Genomic DNA, 18,244 nt, shown 5'->3' with positions numbered 1-18,244 from the left:
CCAATATAAGTGGAGTAGCAACTGACTGCACCAGTAGAGTGTCACATCTTGTACCATGGAGTCGACATATCATTAACACTTCAGGAGACTGCAGGCATACTGCCTTTGATCCTGAAATAAAGCACCCAAGGATATTTACTCTTGAGCCATGGTCGTATGGGTATCAACAGTTTACTAGTTCAACTGGTGACTTGTAGGAGCATTGGAAGAATCTCAAATCCGAGTATCCACCTAACCATTGCGCTACTTTGACCTGCGGCCAGAGTCGATCTATTATAACAAGAGCTAGACTGAAAGAGACATATCCTGCCTTACTGTGGTTCTTTTAAAAGTATTGAAACTTGTGTGCTTCCATAACTCTGCCTTTGTCCCTCCCTTTTTTTTTATAACTTATTAGAGTGCCATCTTATGTTAAGCGCTCACCTCTGTCTGAAAATAAGTGGTGTTTCTCACTAAGACTTGTCTAATAAGTAATTAGGGTTGTATGTGTATATATATATATATATATATATATATATATATATATATATATATATATATATGGGATACATTACTCACCGTAATCGTATTTCTGATGCTTGTATCTGCTTAGATTCACATGCTGTGCATAGGCCGACATCTAGTGGAAGCTGCGGAGTATTACAGTTTGTTTTTCGAAAGTCGAAAATGGGCGTCGACACAGGCGTGCCAGTAATACTATCCCTAGTGTGACGTCCACTGTACCCAAGATCCCTCACGCGTGTAGGATCCTCAGATTGTATTTTTTCTGACATGAGGAAGCATGAGGAGTAGCGTGAGTACAGATAATCCAAGCAGATAGACAGAAAAGGTAAGACTACAAGCAATCATGCGCCTTCTCTCGGAGGGGAGGAAGGGTGGGTCGCATGTGAATCTAAGCAGATACAAGCATCAGAAATACGATTACGGTGAGTAATGTATCCCTTCTGAGGCTTGTGGAATCTGCTTAGATCACATGCTGTGCATAGATTAGCGAGCAGTACCAGAAGAAGGAGGTGGGATGTGAGAAGGGTCATGAGCAAACAGGTGTCTTAGAACCGCTTGTCCCACTTGTGTATCTGTCTTGGAATGAGTGTCAATGCAGTAATGCTGAGTAAAAGTGTGAATAGAGCTCCAAGTAGCCGCTTTGCAAATGGTGTCGAGGGGAACATTTGCAATGAAAGCCAGAGTGGCACCAATGCCTCTAGTAGAGTGGGCCCTTGGCGTAAAAGGCAGAGTCTTGTCAGAAAGAGAGTAACACAGCTGTATACAGTTGATAATCCACTTCGAGATAGCGCCCTTAGAGACGCGATCCCCCTCTCTGCCTGTAGCTACGGAGACAAACAGTTGATCTGTTTTCCTTAGCGGTCTGGTTTTATTTACATAGTATAGGACCGCCCTACGCACATCTAGGGTGTGTAGTTTCACCTCAGCCGAGCTTTGCGGGTTCTGGAAGAAAGCCGGAAGCTCGATGGACTGGTTTACATGGAACTTGGATATGAATTTAGGTGAGAACCTAGGGTGTGTGCGTAAAACCAGTTTGTCCTTGTGGATAGTAAAGAAAGGATCCTGCACTGACAGAGCCTGAATTTCACTGACCCTTCTTATGGAGGTAATGGCTACTAAGAAGGCCGTTTTATAAGTCAGGTGTTTGAGACTACTTTTATGCATGGGTTCGAATGGGGGTCCCATGAGCTTAGCTAGCACCACGTTGAGGTCCCATCCTGGCGGTGGGTTCGAAATAGGAGGGTGAAGTCTCTTTACTCCTTCCATGAAGGCTTTAACCACTGGTACTTTCCACCACGAGACCTTGTTATGGGATGTGGTGTAAGCCGAGAGGGCTGCCAGGTGTACTTTCAGCGAGTTAAAAACCAACCCTGCATCCAGCAGGTGGAGCATGTATGTCACAACGTTGGAAGGAGTGCAATCAACCGGGTTGATTTGTTTATTCTGGCACCAGATAACGAATCTTTTCCACTTATTAAAGTAACAGTGCCTTGTATTTGGTTTCCTGGACTCCTTTAGAATGTCCATACACCTCTGTGGTAATTTGAGATGTCCAAACTCTATGACTTCAGGAGCCATGCTGCTAGGTTCATAGAGTTGGGTTCCTGATGCACTGTTTGACCCTGTTGCTGGGACAGTAGGTTGTACCAGGCTGGGAGTCTGATGGGTTCGCACACCGCCATCCTGCGTAGGTGTGGAAACCATGGTTGTCTCGCCCACATGGGAGCAACTAGGATGAGCGTCATAGATTCCTTGTTCATCTTGTACACCACCTTCCTGATGAGAGGAGTTGGTGGAAAAGCGTACGCAAACATCCCTGACCAGTTCATCCACAGGGCATTCCCTTGGGAGTCCGGCTGGGGGAACCTGGATGCAAATCCTGGGCATTGTTTGTTTTCGCTTGTGGCGAATAGGTCTATAGTGGGGAAACCCCACTGAGAGAAGAGATCTTCTACTACGTCTCTGTGAAGGACCCATTCGTGTTCTTCTGGGAGGGAGTTTCTGCTTAGAGCATCCGCTAGGGAATTGAGCTCCCCTGGAACATGTTGCGATGACAGGAAGATGTTCCGTCTGAGTGCCCATATCCATATTTTCTGGGCAAGCTTGGACAGATTTGGCGAACGAGTCCCCCCTTGCTTGTTCAGATAGAACATGGCTGTCGTGCTGTCCGTCCTGATCTGCACCGACAAGTTCAGTAGATGGGGCTCGAACGCCCTTAGCGCTCGGAATACTGCCAGAAGCTCTAGCAGATTGATGTGGTTCTTGGCTACTGAGTGAGACCAGAGACCCTGAGCTGTGTGGTGGAGATGGTGAGCTCCCCACCCAGTCAGGCATGCATCTGTAGTCACCACGGCTTGTACTTCGGGATCGTAAAAGGGTTTCCCCTTTGCGAGATTCTCTCTTGTCCACCAGTGTAGGCTCTGTACGAGTGTTGGCGAAACGACCACTAGATCGTCCCAATGACCACTTGCCTGAGACCACTGTTTCGCCAACCATTCCTGCATGGGACGCATGCGCAGACGCGCGTGGGGGACCAGGTAAATGCATGACGCCATCATGCCCAGTAACCGCATAGCTTTGCGTACTGTTATCTGTTGACCTGACTGATAATGCGGAATTTGCAGAAGTATATTCCGAATTCTCTCTTCCGAAGGGAAGGTCAATCCTTTCTGAGTATCTAGGATAGCTCCTAGAAACTGTTTTGAGGTGCTTGGCACCAGACTTGACTTTTTCTCGTTGATGGAGAAGCCTAATTCGTGGAGGAGGTCGATAGTCCTCTGAATGTTTGACCTGCAAATTCCTGGGGTTTCCCCCGTTATGAGCCAGTCGTCCAGATAAGGGTACACCGGGATTGCTTCCCTGCGTAGGTGTGCAGCCGCCACCGCCAGTACCTTGGTGAATACCCTTGGTGCTGAAGCTATCCCGAAGGGCAGTACCTTGAATTGGTAGTGGCGACTGTCCACCTTGAAGCGCAAGTACTTTTTGTGCGCTGGGAGCATGGAAATATGAAAATAAGCATCTTTCATATCCAAGGTTGCCATGTAATCCCCCTTTTTTAGGAGGGGGATTACCTCTTGTAGCGTGGTCATACGGAATTTTTGGGGCTTGACATATTTGTTGGCAGGCCGTAAGTCCAATACTGGGCGCATTGTCAAATCTTTCTTTGGCACAAGGAAGTAAGTTGAATAGATACCCTTGTTTACCTGGTGTCCTGGGACGAGTTCTATCGCGTCCTTTTCTAGCAGAATGGCGATCTCCTCGAGAAGGATCCTTTGATGCTCTAGGGAGTGCACTCTTTGTCGTGGAGGATGATTCCGGGGACGCTGCAGTAGTTCTATACAATATCCTGCGGATACTGTTGACAGCACCCATCTGTCTGAGGTGATCCCTTCCCAAGCCTGGGTGAAGGTGGAAATGCGTCCCCCTACTGGGGTTGCGTGGCAAGGGACCCTGAACTGAGCGTCACTGTTTTGGTGGAGGCGTGCCCCCGCCCTTGTTGGGGCTGCCTCTGCCTCTTCCACGACCTCTCTTGTTACCCCTGCCGTAACTCTGGGTAGACTGCTGGTTGTTATTCCATTGTGTACCTTGTCCCTGGGCATAGTTGCCTCTTTGTGAATTTTGGCCGCGTGGGCGACGAAAATTATTGTTCCCCCTCTGGTTAGGGGGTTTGTTGGTAAGCTGGCCAAGGGATTTGAGAGTCTCATATTCATCTTTGGCATTTTTAAGTGCGTCTTCGACCGCTTTCCCAAACAATAGGTCGGGTTCCACTGGCTTGTCTATTAAAGAAGCCTGGGTTTCTGTCTTGAATCCCGACTGCCGTAACCACGCATGTCTCTTGATAACAGTACCTTCTGCTATCAATCTCCCTGCGTTGTCAGCGGCGTCGAAAGTTGCTTTTAAAATGCAACCAGACACGGCTCTCCCCTCTGCCGAGATCCGAGCCAGCTGGCCCTTTAACGGTTCTGGAGCAGAGGCAATGAGCGCCGCGACTTCTTCCCATTGATGGCAATTGTAACTAGCCAACAGGGTGGTGGAATTCGCAATCCTTGCTTGGTAGGCGGACGTTGAGGCTACCTTTCTGCCAAACCCGTAAAGTTTTTTGCTCTCCTTGTCGGGAGGAGCTTCTGATGAAGATAAGGGCGTGCCAGCCCTCTTTCTAGTGTTGGTCACCACTAGGGAATCTGGTTTAAGATGTCCCTTTATATACAGAGGGTCAGACTGGGCTGCCCGGAAAATCTTTTCAATTCTGGGGTTGACAGCTCTGGTGAGGTTAGGATTCACCAGGGAAGGATCTATTCTTCGTTGGATGGATTTGAGGATAGGGATGGTCTGAGCGACCGGTCTTCTCTCTCCTACAAACTCCTCCGCGAAGTCCCTTTCCTCCTGTACACCGTGGGTGTCGATGTGGAAGTGTTCCGCTGCTCGAGCGAGAACCTCGTTAAGGAGGGGCTGGTTATCAACTGGAGAGTCAGTAACTGGGGCTTCGCTTTGTACTGGGGAATCTACTCTGTAAATTTCCTGCTCATCTTCTCCCTCCTCCAGGTCCTCATCCTCTGCATAGTAATCTGTCCCGGTTTGTTCTTCCATAAATGCAAACTCCTGGTCCTCTTCAGGGAAAACTTGTCCCTGATAACTGGGGAGTGGAGTAGAATATGGAGTGGAGTAAGGCTGAACCTTGAAGGGTTCAGGTCTTTCGACCCGGGGCTCTTTACTTAGCGGGATAGGATCGGAGGAGCCTGAGGGTGTGGCCCCTTGAGGGTTATATGAAAGAAAGTGTTCTGGGTTCTTATCATAAAAATCAGCCAAGGAAGACATCCTAGACATAACCCTGTCTATGTCTTCACTGGACCATTCCCTGGAACAGGGTATTACTTTAGCAGGTGATTTATTTTCAAGGGTAGACTTGTGTTTGCTTGTCTGCTTAGGCTTTACAGGGGTGGAAGGCTGTGCTTTCCGCTGTTTCCCCCCTTCTCCGTGCGTGGAAAAATGTTTTCCCTGTCCCTTGGGGGCCCCAGAGACTTTCGACGCCTGGCGTCGAGGGTCTGGAGAGGTATCTGTGTGCTTCGGGCGTGGGGCCTCACTGATGTTAACCGCGGTCTCGGTATCTTGGAGCGCGGCCTGGGGGTGGAAGTCGTCTTCGTCTCCCGACGATCGAACTTCCGTTAGTGTGTGTAGCGAGGCACTCTTGGCAAGAGTGGATGATTGCCTTGCGTCGTGAGGCGATCTCGATCGAGAGCGCCCAGAGGACACCGAGTCGGACCGTTCTTTTTGTGCCTCTTTCCGGGAAGTCGACGTCGTCGAGGTCCGGTTGGTCTTAGTGTGTTTAGTGTGTGTTAGGTGTGTAGCGCTTGCGTCGCCGGGGGTCTTCCCCATAGCCGCCTTGCCGGACGACCTTCCGAGGTCGGGGACCTGCGCTCGTCGGCTGTCTTTCGACGCCGTAATGCCCTCGCCGTCCGAAAGTACGGCGTCGCTGCCATCGCTGAAGGCGCCCTCCGCTGCCATGGCCTCCTGCCTGGCGTGGTGGGCCCAACGCTTTGTCGAACGGTCCTTAAGTGTCTTAGGTTTAAACCTACTACACGCTCTGCAGTTCGCTTCGGGGTGATCCCTCGGCAAGCAGAGATTGCACGTGGCGTGCCTGTCGACCCAAGGGTATTTGCGATTGCACTTGGGGCAGAATTGAAAAGGGGTACCCTCCATACGCACCTTAAGGCAGCGGGCTGCTAAGTGTAGGAATATATATAAATGTAACTATATATCAAGAGTGAAGAGTATGTACCACCCCCCACTCTCCCTACTTGTAAGGGCCGAGGCCAGCGGCCTACTAGGCCCGGGCCGAGGCCAGCGGCCTACCGAGGCCCAGATCCGTCGTGCAGCAGTCGACGGTCGATGACTTCTCCAGCCGTCGTCGAGGTTGAGGGTCGACGTTGGGGTGGGGAAGGGAATGAATAAGAATTAAAATTATAATAACAGCAAAAGTATGGCTAAGGCCAGGGAACTCCGCAAGATGCTTCCGACCAGTATGGCGGAAAAAAACAATCTGAGGATCCTACACGCGTGAGGGATCTTGGGTACAGTGGACGTCACACTAGGGATAGTATTACTGGCACGCCTGTGTCGACGCCCATTTTCGACTTTCGAAAAACAAACTGTAATACTCCGCAGCTTCCACTAGATGTCGGCCTATGCACAGCATGTGATCTAAGCAGATTCCACAAGCCTCAGAAATATATATATATATATATATAATAGTGACTGTGTGCTGAATTTACTTACCTTGTTTGTGCTAGTGTAATTTTCAAGTGTGTCTTTAAATAAATAATTATATACTTTTACACCAAAGCTCTGGTCAGTGTTTGCTTGTGCTACTGTATCTCTGTACCTATTGTGTATACTCTACATACTGCCTAACTCTTCTTGAGGGAAGTCTGACTGCTCAGCCACAGCTACCAAGTGAATCTGTGTGGTACAGACTGCTACCAAGTGGGTTTACTGCCAAACACCTGTAGTCTTAAATCTTTTGCAGTGGTCCCTAAGGGAACTGCACAGGTTTCTGCCTAACAGCATCTATACAGTTTGCCCTCAAGATTTTGTGACAAATGTCAGGTCGGATTTTGGCTAATACGATTACTCACATTCCAGCTCAGGAACAGTTGGGAAATGAACACGAAGAGGCAGAAGATAACCTCTCTGAAGCCATATAAATTGCTGAGGAGAACAACGATCAACAGAATAATGAGATCTTCTCAGTTCCTGAACAAAGTCCCCTAGTATACTTTTCTCGGAAACAACGCTGACTGGCGAAGAAAGCCCTAAAAAACAGCAAGCATAGTACTCAGTTGCCACTAGAGGCAGATTTAACACTCCCAGACATCCGCTCCAAAAAAGCGAGGAAATGAGCAGCCAAAGCAAGGAAAAAGAACTCCCCAGCTAAGGGTTGCCTAACCAGCTGGCTGTTAAAGGAGCAAGAGCAGCTGGTTGATTTGGTCGAAGATGAGGATCTGATGGACATACCGGACCATAGTGAAGATGAAAGGGGACTATCATCAGCTGCTGTATCAGTGAAATCAACAAGTACTGGCTGTAAAGCCACGACGACAACATCAATAGTGGAGGAAGACAGCAAAGAACCATCTGACAACAGTGTATGCTTGATAAAGAACATACATCAAAGTGGCAAAAACAAATGGCTAGCTCGATCCGAATTATTAGTTAGGTTTAATTTGGTTCTACAAGTTCGTGTACTCACATCCGAAGATTTTCTATTTGTTGAACCATTGAAGGGCCCTAATGCGAATGTTTCTGCTCTTCACTCTAAATTTTTATCAACAGCTAAGATCATCAGAAAATATAAAGACGAGCTGAGGTCGGTGGACGTAGACATTGATGACGATTTGAATGAAGTCAATCCTAGTGGTGAACCAGAAGAACTGTTAACCCAGCCAAAGGACCTAGCTGGCCTTATTCCCACTGAAGGATAACGATTGGATATCGCCAAAGTAAAGCAAGCTCTAAAATGGTTGATGGGAGTCTCTTCCGGGTGCACTAGCCAACAATTGAGATTTTACCATGCTCACCTGGAATTCCAGAAGCTTCACCCATTTGCTAAGCATGGAGGGCTCGATGAAGGTCGTGACTAAATACAGTTGTTTTTGCTTACAAGAGACATGGGTTACTGACCCTCTGGTACTAGATGGTTTTGTGGTGCATCAAACATATGCAGCAAGGGGAGAAAAAGGGCGCCCGTTTAGAGGTCTAATTGTTGGGGTCACAAATTCACTGGCCTCTAACCAAGTTAACTGCAATCAGGAGAAAAACATCATGGCGGTGGAGGTGGAATTTGGGCCTGAGTTTAATCCAGAAAGGTTCCTCCTTGTTAATGGGTATAATCCGACTGGAGCAGTAAAAAGGGAACGAATTCAAGAGGCTCTACAGGAGCTAATGACATCTTGGTCGACAATACCTGGGATCTCAGCAGTTGTAGTGTTGGGGGACTTTAATTGTCATATGACATGTGTGGGAACTTATTCCCTGAATCCCAAGTTGAACGATAAATGTACAATGATGCACACCAAAGAAGACACAGAGGGGGAAGGATGGTTGCGGCTATTTGAATGCTGGGACCTTGAAATGATCAATAGCAGCACCCTCAGCGACTCCCCAGGCAAACAGACATGGTTTAATGGTGTTGCATTTAGTACATGGACTACATTTTTTTGTGCTCTAGTATGTTACATCAAGTTGTTGACATGGAAGTGATCCCGAAATCCTCCGATGTATTTCAACATTTCGTGGGGCACTTCCATACAAAGTAATACTGGCACAATAAAGGTCAACGATGTTGGGATTAGAATAAGTTGGTCAGACAATAACATCAGACGGGCCACTGAACCGCTATTATAGGAGGATATCCCTAGTAAACAGGATTTTTATGCCATGTCCATTAACACAATTGAAGAATGAATCTCTGGGTTCTCTGGCATACATGCTATTGCTACTAGGGGTCCAATGATGAGAGAAAGGTAATGGGCAACCATTTAATAAAGAGATAAGAGTCGCAATCACAACTGGCTACTTTGAGATCCACTGTGTCGACCTTGGTGGCTGGGGACTTTAGCTACTGGTGTGGGAATAAGAAAGACAAGGAAACTTTTATACTAGAAAAAGCATTAAATAATCTTGATTTCCATTTATAAACGAGGAGCCCACAACCCCACAAGGGAATCAATTGGATTAGTTGCTCGCTTACAATCTATTGACCCAGGAATGCAATACTGCACCTTGCATCTGGAGTGATCACTACTTAGTTTCCTTGGACTTAAAATTGCAATCAGCTCCCCCTCAACACAATCCCCATATTCAGGAGGACTGCAGAAATTTTAAAAACCTGAACAACGTACAACTTCAGCTACGCCTGGACACAATTTTGCTCTCTTTCCAGGAGCAAGACAACTGTGCAACTTTGTTAGATACATACAGCCAGCACATTCAAGAGCTATTGAAGATAGCGGCGCCACTCAAAACTAAGTTAGTTAGGAAAGATAACAATAACCAGAAATTGTTTACTGTCGAGCTTCAAACTACTAAAATTGAAAAAAGGGCCCTTGAAAGAAAGTGGATACAAGACAAATCTGCTGAAAACAAGGCAAAATGGAAGAACGAGGATAAGAAGTATAAAGAAATGATAAAAACAGCAAAGGCTAACTTTTTCAATGCTGAAATCGAAAATGTTGCTAATAAGACCAATAAACTCTGACATCTTAAAGAGTATAGAGAAACCTAAGAATCTTACTCCTTCGTTTTTTTCCTACAAAGGTAGACTGTGACATTGTATAGAAGGCTTTTACAGCCAAAACTGAGAAAGCTAAACAAAATATTATCAAAGCTAGACTATCCTCAAATCAGATAACGAAACCCGAAGAGGGCAATCTCTGTCCTGGAGAAGAGACTTTCACGCTCAACCTCATAACTGAAGTTGAGCTGTTAGAGGTGTTGAGTCATATGAAACCAACATCTTGTGCAGAAAATGTGCTACCCTCTAACATTATCCTCCAACACCAGGAACTTTTTGCTCCCATTTTATTGAAAATAGTTAACGCCTCCTTCAAGGAGGGTTTAGTTCCTAAGGAGCTCAAGAAGGTTACCATCACTCCGTTGGTAAAAAAGGCTGGATTGGACCCAAGGAGCCAGCCAATCTCCGCCCCATTACCAACTCTAAATTTGTCCTTAAAATCCTGGACAGAATAGCCATACAGCAACTGCAAACTTATGTGGAAAAACATTCAACCCTACATCAGCAACAGTCCGGTTTTAGAGCACCACACAGCACAGAGACGGCTATGTTGGACCACCAGAATCACATGTTGAGTCTGGTGGATAGGGGTATAGTAGGGTTGTTGATGCTGTTAGATTTAAGCACAGCCTTTGATTTGGTTGAACACCAACTCCTAATCAAAGCAATTAAGTGGCTGGTATAATTTTTAACCGACCGCCAAGCCAGAGTACATTGGGGATGTCGTTTTTCGGACCCTAGTTCCATTATGTTCGGTGTACTACAGGGCGCTAGTCTGTCGCCCATGCTCTTCAACATCTATATGCGCACTCTGTGTAGTATTCTGGTGGAAACCAGAGTGTTTTTTTACAAACTACACGGATGATACGCAGCTTATTTTAGAGCTTGAGGGCAGTCACAATACAGATAGTGTCAAGATTGGAAATGTCTATAGAATGATCGATGAATGGATGCAGTCTAACTGGATGTGTCTTAATGACACTAAAACCGAAATGATGCTTTTCGGTTCCAGTCGCCTGCTAGCCAAACTTGGGGAGGTTTATAAATCCTTTCAGATTAAGTATCTTCTCAGGTTAAAACCCTCGGCATGATGGTGAACTCAGCAGTCAATTATGAAGCTCAGACCAACTATCTGCAAAATAAATAAAACATACTACCTTAGGCTCATGAATGCCATCAGACCATTTTTGAACTAAGGTAATATGGCCTCTATTGCCAGAGCCATTGTGCTGCCAAGGCTTGATTATGGAAATGCGCTTTTGATCGGGGCTTCTGTCAAGGACTTGGCTAGATGTCAAGTCATACAGAATGACACAGTCAGGCTAGTTAAAAGTCTTAAGAGAAGTGACCATGTAACCATGGATAGAATATCTCTTCACTGGCTCAGAGTGGAGGAGAGAATAAAGTTTAAATCTCTGTCACTTTTGCACAAATGCCTTTACGGTAAAGCCCCCAGCTATCTAAAGAATAATTTGGTTCCATATGCACCTCAGACAGCTGCGGTCGGAAGGTAAGAGCCTTCTGTCTGTCCCCAAATTTAAACTTCAATCTGGCATGGGAAGATCTTTTATGGTGTTGGCAGCTCAGCTGCGGAACAATCTACCAGATTTATTGAGAATGGAAAACTGTCATTCTGCGTTTAGAAAACGGTTTAAGACCCATCTATTCAGATAAGCAATGGAGTTCTCAGTCATCTTGTCCAACCTATTCAGCGTTGATGTGTTGTCCATTTTATGCAATAAGTGTTTGTCTTGTCCAAGCGCCCTGATGCCCGCGGCCTTCCGCCGCTATATAAGATAAAATACATACATACATACGCTAAGAGGGGCCTAAGAGCCGCCTTCGCAGAATTAAGGAGAAAAACCTTCCTATGCCTCAGTATGGAGTTTTGGTTAAGAAAACTAAAAATAGATACAGGACCATTATTAAGACCATTAAAAAGGCTGCAAGCAACTGTGCACATCAGCAACTAGTTCAAACTATTTGTTCTAAAAATCCACAAAGTATTTGGGAACTTCTAGGTGAGCCTAGGGGTAAAAATAAAATCTTATTACTCAACCCTATAAGTAAAGATGTATGGGAAAGGTTCCTAGAAGAGCGCAATTCTGATTCAGCGGTAGACGAAACTAGTCCTTTAATCAAAGCTCTATCATATCGTCCTTTTGATGTCTCACAGGGGGCAATGTTGGCCAAAATTAAAGATTTACAAACCTCAGGAGCTCACAGCCGTAATGTTCTGGCCAATGCGGTTATCAAGAACTACCCTGAGTTTTGGTCTAGCCTATTATCCATTCTGTTTGATAAGATCTTGGAACACGGAAAAATTCCCCATTCCTGGCAATCTGCGATTCTCAGCCCTATTTTTAAAAAGGGAAACAGATTAGATCCTAATAATTACAGACTGTTGTCTATGTTAGATGCCACAGGAAAATTATTTGCATTGCTATTGCTGAGTGAAATGCAGAATGTATATTTTTAAAAAGAGAAACCGATTAGATCCTAATAATTACAGACTGTTGTCTATGTTAGATGCCACAGGAAAATTATTTGCATCGCTATTGCTGAGTGAAATGCAGTGTATATTACACTGCTAGTATGGCTAATATCAAAGTTACGTCAGAGAGTTCCACATTAAACTCATGTATGGAGATAATACTTGAAGAATTAAACAATATTCGCTCCTCAATCTCCACACTTGACTCGCGATCCTCCAACATTCAAGAAGAAATTAAAGGTTTTAAACATGAAATAAAAGTGTTTACTGGCAGACTGGATGACGCTGAAGAAGGAATATCTTTTTTGGAGGACAGGATGGAGGGTCTAGAGAACATGCAGCAAAAAATACTTCTATTGGAACTTGATGTTACTGAGTTAGAGGACAGAAATCGTAGAGAGATAATCTGAGCTTCTACAGAATGCCTGAGAAATCAGAATTGGAGGACCACATACATTTTCTTACCAAGTGTATCCCCTCTACCTTAGGCATCACTTTCACACCACCATTGGTACTACAACAAGCTCATCGAATTAGGCCTCGGTACTCCTCCAACAACTCTACGCCAAGACCTTTTATTGCTTGCTTCCTCAGACATCAACAAGCGCTGCAAACTTTATTAGCAGCCACAAAAAACTCTCTGATCCTATTACAAGGTCAGAAAATCTTTATATCTCCTGACTTCTCCAAGTCCACACAAGCCAAAAGGAAAAGATGTCTAGATAGGAGACCCCTCATGAAGAACCTCTGCATCAGAAATGGTTTGCTTGAGCCGGCTAAAATGATGATTACCATTCCACATGGTCCGACCAAGGAATTCACAGATCCCAGCGATCTTTTCAAGTTACTTCAATCACTTCAATCGACTCTGATGGAAACCTCTTCTTTCTCAGACTCAACAACCCATCCTTCTAAACTTGACCATCATTCACAACAACCCATCTATATAAGAACAAAAAACAAACAAAACAACCTCTGCTCCACACAAAGTAGATCCAGATCGGCTCCTTTGGATCCTCCGCTCAGCCCAGGCTGCTCCAGAGACAAATCTAGATCGCCTATTAAAGCTGGAGAACCTTCTCTCGCTGCTTTACAAACCGAAACCATAACTCTCCAATGCTACATTCCACTTTGATGATTTCATATTAACATCCTATTCCTGCAAATACTTTCACTTCATCATACTATTATTGATATCTTACCTATTCTTTCTGTTGTCCTATTCTTCTTATATTACTGATAGTTATTACTATCTCCTTTTGGTTAGCTCATATCTCTTGTGCGTTGCCCATCTTTATGCACTTGTAACTCCCATGATAATATTTTTCAATGGTAATGTTATGTGGATTCTTTACCTTCCACCTATTTATGTTTTTCAACCTCTCCACAAGAACTCTTTCACAATTATTGCTTTTTTATGTTGTCTCGTTTCCTCATATTTATGTTCCTATCCTCGTATACTTTCCACTATGCCCCAACATCGTTGCGATGCATGGTTGTTAACACTTCAACCAAACTTCACCATAAATAATGTAATGCTTATTATTGGTCTGCTTACCTACATCCCTTTATAGGCTGTTGTGAGAAACCTGAAGGTGTCTCCCTGGCTGGTCCCCTGGAATCTGCCTGGGCCTAGAGACCCAAGCTACTCCTCACTGATGAGGCCCAACAAGGCCGAAACATGTTTGGGGATGCTTGTGGTCTCGTGCCGAAGGGATGTGACCTAGCTGTTCGGGCTGGACTTTTGGGGTGGGGCCAAGCCTGATTTGCATACGGTCTTTCCCCTTCTGTAATGGCTTGGTAGGCGAAGAACGATGGTCTGGGGGGTTGCCCAGAACAATGCCAGTGGTTAAGATTCATTCTAAACCTTCCAGCCATCACCTCTGTTTTTGATCCAGGTGGCCAGGACACGGCCATCGCTATTGGATCCAGCTCCTGGGGGTCAACCAGTGAATGGGGGGTTCTTGGGGAGTGGGAGACTGATGGGTAAAACGCAGTATCCCCCTTCTATGTACCCCTTTTCCCCATCCTACCACATAGGATATTCAAAAACACTGTCCCTCCACCCCCTTTTTCTCACACAAACACTTTCGCACAATACAAAAGACAACGGACTAACACCAGAGCCTTTTTCCTGACATGTCCCAATACAAGGGTCAGGCACAGTCAGGCAATTGATCAGAATCGCACACACCTGATGGCCTTTTCCCTTCCCCACAGTGATAAAAGGTGGAGCGCAAAAGCACAAGACGAGCAAGGCAGACCACACGACGTGAGAGCTTACTCAGCACGGCAGTTCAAGAGGAGGAGAAAGACGGGGCATACCGAGGGTGACAAGGAGAGAAGCGACTGACTTTTTGACCCAGACCCGTGAAATCTCAGCAGAAGGAAATATAAGACGGCAAACAATAGCCAGCGTGTGTTGCAGCAGATATCAACTGTACACAAAACCCCCCTCTGCTGATTACCAAGCCGGGAAGAGACTGTACCAACCTTGACTCCATAGTGAAATAAAGCCAAGCGGTTCATCACAGCCGGTGAGTCGGGGGGAGAGTCGATAGGAAACTGAACTGTGTTGAACGGAAAGTAGCTGTTGGTTACTTTCCGGTTTAAAGAGACTATTGATGAAAGAAGGGGAAAACCAGCAACAGAGGAGTACAGCACCACGTGGGTGCTGAGGAACGAAACTCTGGGCAAGTACCCAATGGTAGAAACTACCGCAACCAGAAGCCTTGGGAAGAGGCGAGAAGAGGTCAAAGTGGTCATACATGGGTCTTGTAAAATCCTCTGTACCATCGAAAGTCTTTGACTGATAGATGATTCTTAAAGAAAGGGAGGTGAATCCTGCTTGGTGAAACTAGAGCATGAACAGTGTGTTAAAAAGGTTGGCAAGAGAGAACCTGGCGGAGGGATGCTAACGAAAAGGGGCGAAGTCTGAAGACCCTATGAATAGTGTGTTGACCGAAGTGAACGCATCCAAATGTTGTCCACAGTGAACTGTCTGTAAAAGTTGGTAAGAGTGTACCCGGCAGAGGGATGCCGACAAATAGGGGCGAAGCCTGAAGACGAACAAGTTACTTACCCCAGGTAACGTTCTTTTGACTGGATGTTTCTCCAACATATTCCTCTTCTTTGACATGTATTGTCCACAGCTCGGCTGCTTCGGAAATTGTTTGGCAGAGGGCACCCTGCGTCGATGGCTTCGGGTCGATGTCCTTTGGAGGCCTCCATCGAGGGTGACATCATTGGATTCTATAAGTAGTATGCATGGTGCCCATAGCCGCAGTTCTTGTTTTTTCTTCCCACTCATCATATAGCAGAAGTGGTCCCAAATCGGGCCTGCCCATACTCAGCCTTGTTGGAACGAAAGCTGTAATAGCATGGGAAATTCTACAGAGGGGTAGGATGGGAGGGCGATGGGGAATACGTTGGATGAACATCCAGTTGAAAGAATGTTACCAAGAGTAAGTCAGGAACAAGTTACTTACCTGTAACTGTTGTTCTTCAGCATGGGTCTGGCATGGATTCACATGCTCATGAATATTCCCCGTCGTCAGGCTGGGAATCCTCGGTAAAGAAAAATCAGTATCAGTTTCGTTTCTGATCTGTCTTTCGTAGTAGTAACCAATCACTGATCTCTGCGTCATACTGACCACAGCCAATGACTGCCATCTCCCGAAGCCCCGCCTCTGGCAGCCATCTTCAGATTTGGTAGCACTTGAAGTGGCAGTATGACCAAGTGAAGAGACGCACAGGGGTAGGCGGGAGGGTTCGCATGTGAATCCATGCCAGACCCATGCTGGAAAACAACAGTTACAGGTAAGTAACTTGTTCCTTCTCCAGCATGGGGTCTGGCATGGATTCACATGCTCATGAATAAAAGAATACATAGCAGTATACACATGCACAACCACGGGAGGTGGCAACAGGCTCAACATTAAGCAATACCACAACTCAACATAAAGCATCTCTTACCTTCTCACCAGGCTCACCTTAGGCAAACAGGTTGCGCAGCACTGCTTGGCCGACCCTGGACTCCTCTCCCTGGAATCCCGGTCGACACAGTAGAATTTCGTGAAGGTGTGCGTCGACCTCCACGTAGCCGCCCTGCAGATGTCCAGCAGGGGCACACCAGATAGGAACGCCGTGGTAGCTGCGATCGCTCTGGTGGAATGGGCTCTCGGACGGCCAGGCATCGGTCGGTTTGCTAACCGATGACAGTACATGATACAGCCGTAGAGCCATCTGGAAATGGAAGCCTTTGAGAGAGCCTTCCCCTGATTGACAGGTCCAAAGTTCACAAAAAGTTGTGACGTCTTCCGAAAACTCTTCGTGCGGTCCACGTAGGACTTCAGCGCTCTAGCCACATCCAGCGAGTGCAAAGTCCTTTCAGCCGGCGACAAAGGCGACGGGAAGAAAACAGGCAACACCAAGGGTTCGTTGAGGTGGAAGTCCGACGGCACCTTGGGCATGAAGGAGGGGTGAGTCCTGAGCACTACCCTCGTGTCGTGAAAAGTCAAGTACGGGGGCTTGCAGGAAAGGGCCTGGATCTCTCCCACCCGTCGTGCGGAGGTGATGGCCACAAGAAACGCTGTTTTCCACGACAAGAACTTCAAAGGAGCTGAGTGCAGAGGATCGAACGGAGGTCCCATGAGCTTGGTCAGCACCACGTTGAGCTCCCACGCCGGGGCCGGAGCCTTCACCGGCGGGAACGATCTGAACAGTCCCTTCATGAATTCTTTCACCAGACGATGAGACCACAAAGACGTCCGTCCAGTGATTCTGGTGTATCAGGAGATCGCAGCAAGATGAATCTTGATGGAAGCGTGCGCCAGTCCAGCCTTGGCCAGCATCAGCAGGTACGGCAGTACTTGAGGAGCCGTAATCCGTAGAGGGTTAATCTTCTGTGCATGGCACCAGACATAGAACCTCTTCCATTTGTGTCCGTAGCATTTAAGAGTTGAGGACGCCCTGGCCTTTGCAAGAACCTCTCTGCAGTCGGCCGGTATGTCGTAACCTCCAAACTCTAACGCTGCAGGAGCCAGGCCTGCAAGTTCAGTGACTTCGGGTCGTGATGGAGGATGGCGCCTCCTTCCCTGGAGAGAAGATCTGCGTCCACTGGCAGCTTGATTGACGGGGACGCTGACAAGTCCAGAAGGTCCGGGAACCATATCTGCCTCGGCCACGCAGGTGCGACGAGGATCATCCTGCACCGTGACCTCTTGAGCTGGTTGATGAGCCGGATCAGCAACGGCAATGGAGGGAACGCGTATAGGAACAGGCCCTCCCAGGGGAACGAAAAAGCATCGCCCATGCTCCTCGGCTGGGGAAACCTGCTGGCAAACCTCCGGCACTTGGAGTTCGTCGCCGTCGCGAACCGATCGATCTGTGGTGTGCCCCACCGTCAGAAGAGGCGGTCCACTAGATCCTGTCGTAGTTCCCACTCGTGGCACGAGCGCAGCTCTCTGCTGAGCGAGTCGGCGATGGTGTTTTTTATTCCTGCCAGATGAAACGGCACCAGAAATATCCCTTGGGCGACGGCCCAATGCCACAGATCCTGCGCCTCCTTGGACAGGGCTGGGGATCTGGTACCGCCCTGCTTTCTGATGTAGAACATGGTGGTGGTGTTGTCGGTGAAGATCCTCACCACCTTGCCCTTGAGGGACGGAAGAAAGGACCTGAGGGCCCAAAACACTGCACGGAGCTCCAGGACGTTGATATGGAGGGACTTCTCCGTCGGCAGCCAAAGGCCCCTCGCATGCAGATTTTCGGTGTGCGCTCCCTACCCTTCCAGGGAGGCATCCGTGGTCACTGTCTTCTGGTGGCCCGGGGTCTGGAAGTCCATGCCCGCCGTCAGATTCGCGTGGGTGCCCCACCACCGGATCGCTTGTCGGAAGCTCTCGTCGAGTGTGATCCTGTCCTCGAAGCTGCCCGTCGTCTGGATCCAGCGAGCGTCC

The 18,244-nt window shown here is 47.1% G+C and overlaps 1 protein-coding gene across 7 annotated transcripts in view; it reads right to left on the bottom strand.

Moving 5' to 3' along the window:
* Positions 1 to 18,244, bottom strand: part of TASOR2 (transcription activation suppressor family member 2) — a 1,665,218-nt gene that overhangs the window by 40,700 nt on the left and 1,606,274 nt on the right. The gene's annotated exons all lie outside the window — the stretch shown is intronic.

This window comes from Ambystoma mexicanum, chromosome 12, assembly GCF_040938575.1.
Source record: "Ambystoma mexicanum isolate Mex_15411 chromosome 12, UKY_AmexF1_1, whole genome shotgun sequence".
Taxonomy (NCBI): Eukaryota; Metazoa; Chordata; class Amphibia; order Caudata; family Ambystomatidae; genus Ambystoma; species Ambystoma mexicanum.
Note: the sequence above shows the minus strand (reverse complement) of the source record. Positions and strands in the feature narration are given on the sequence as shown.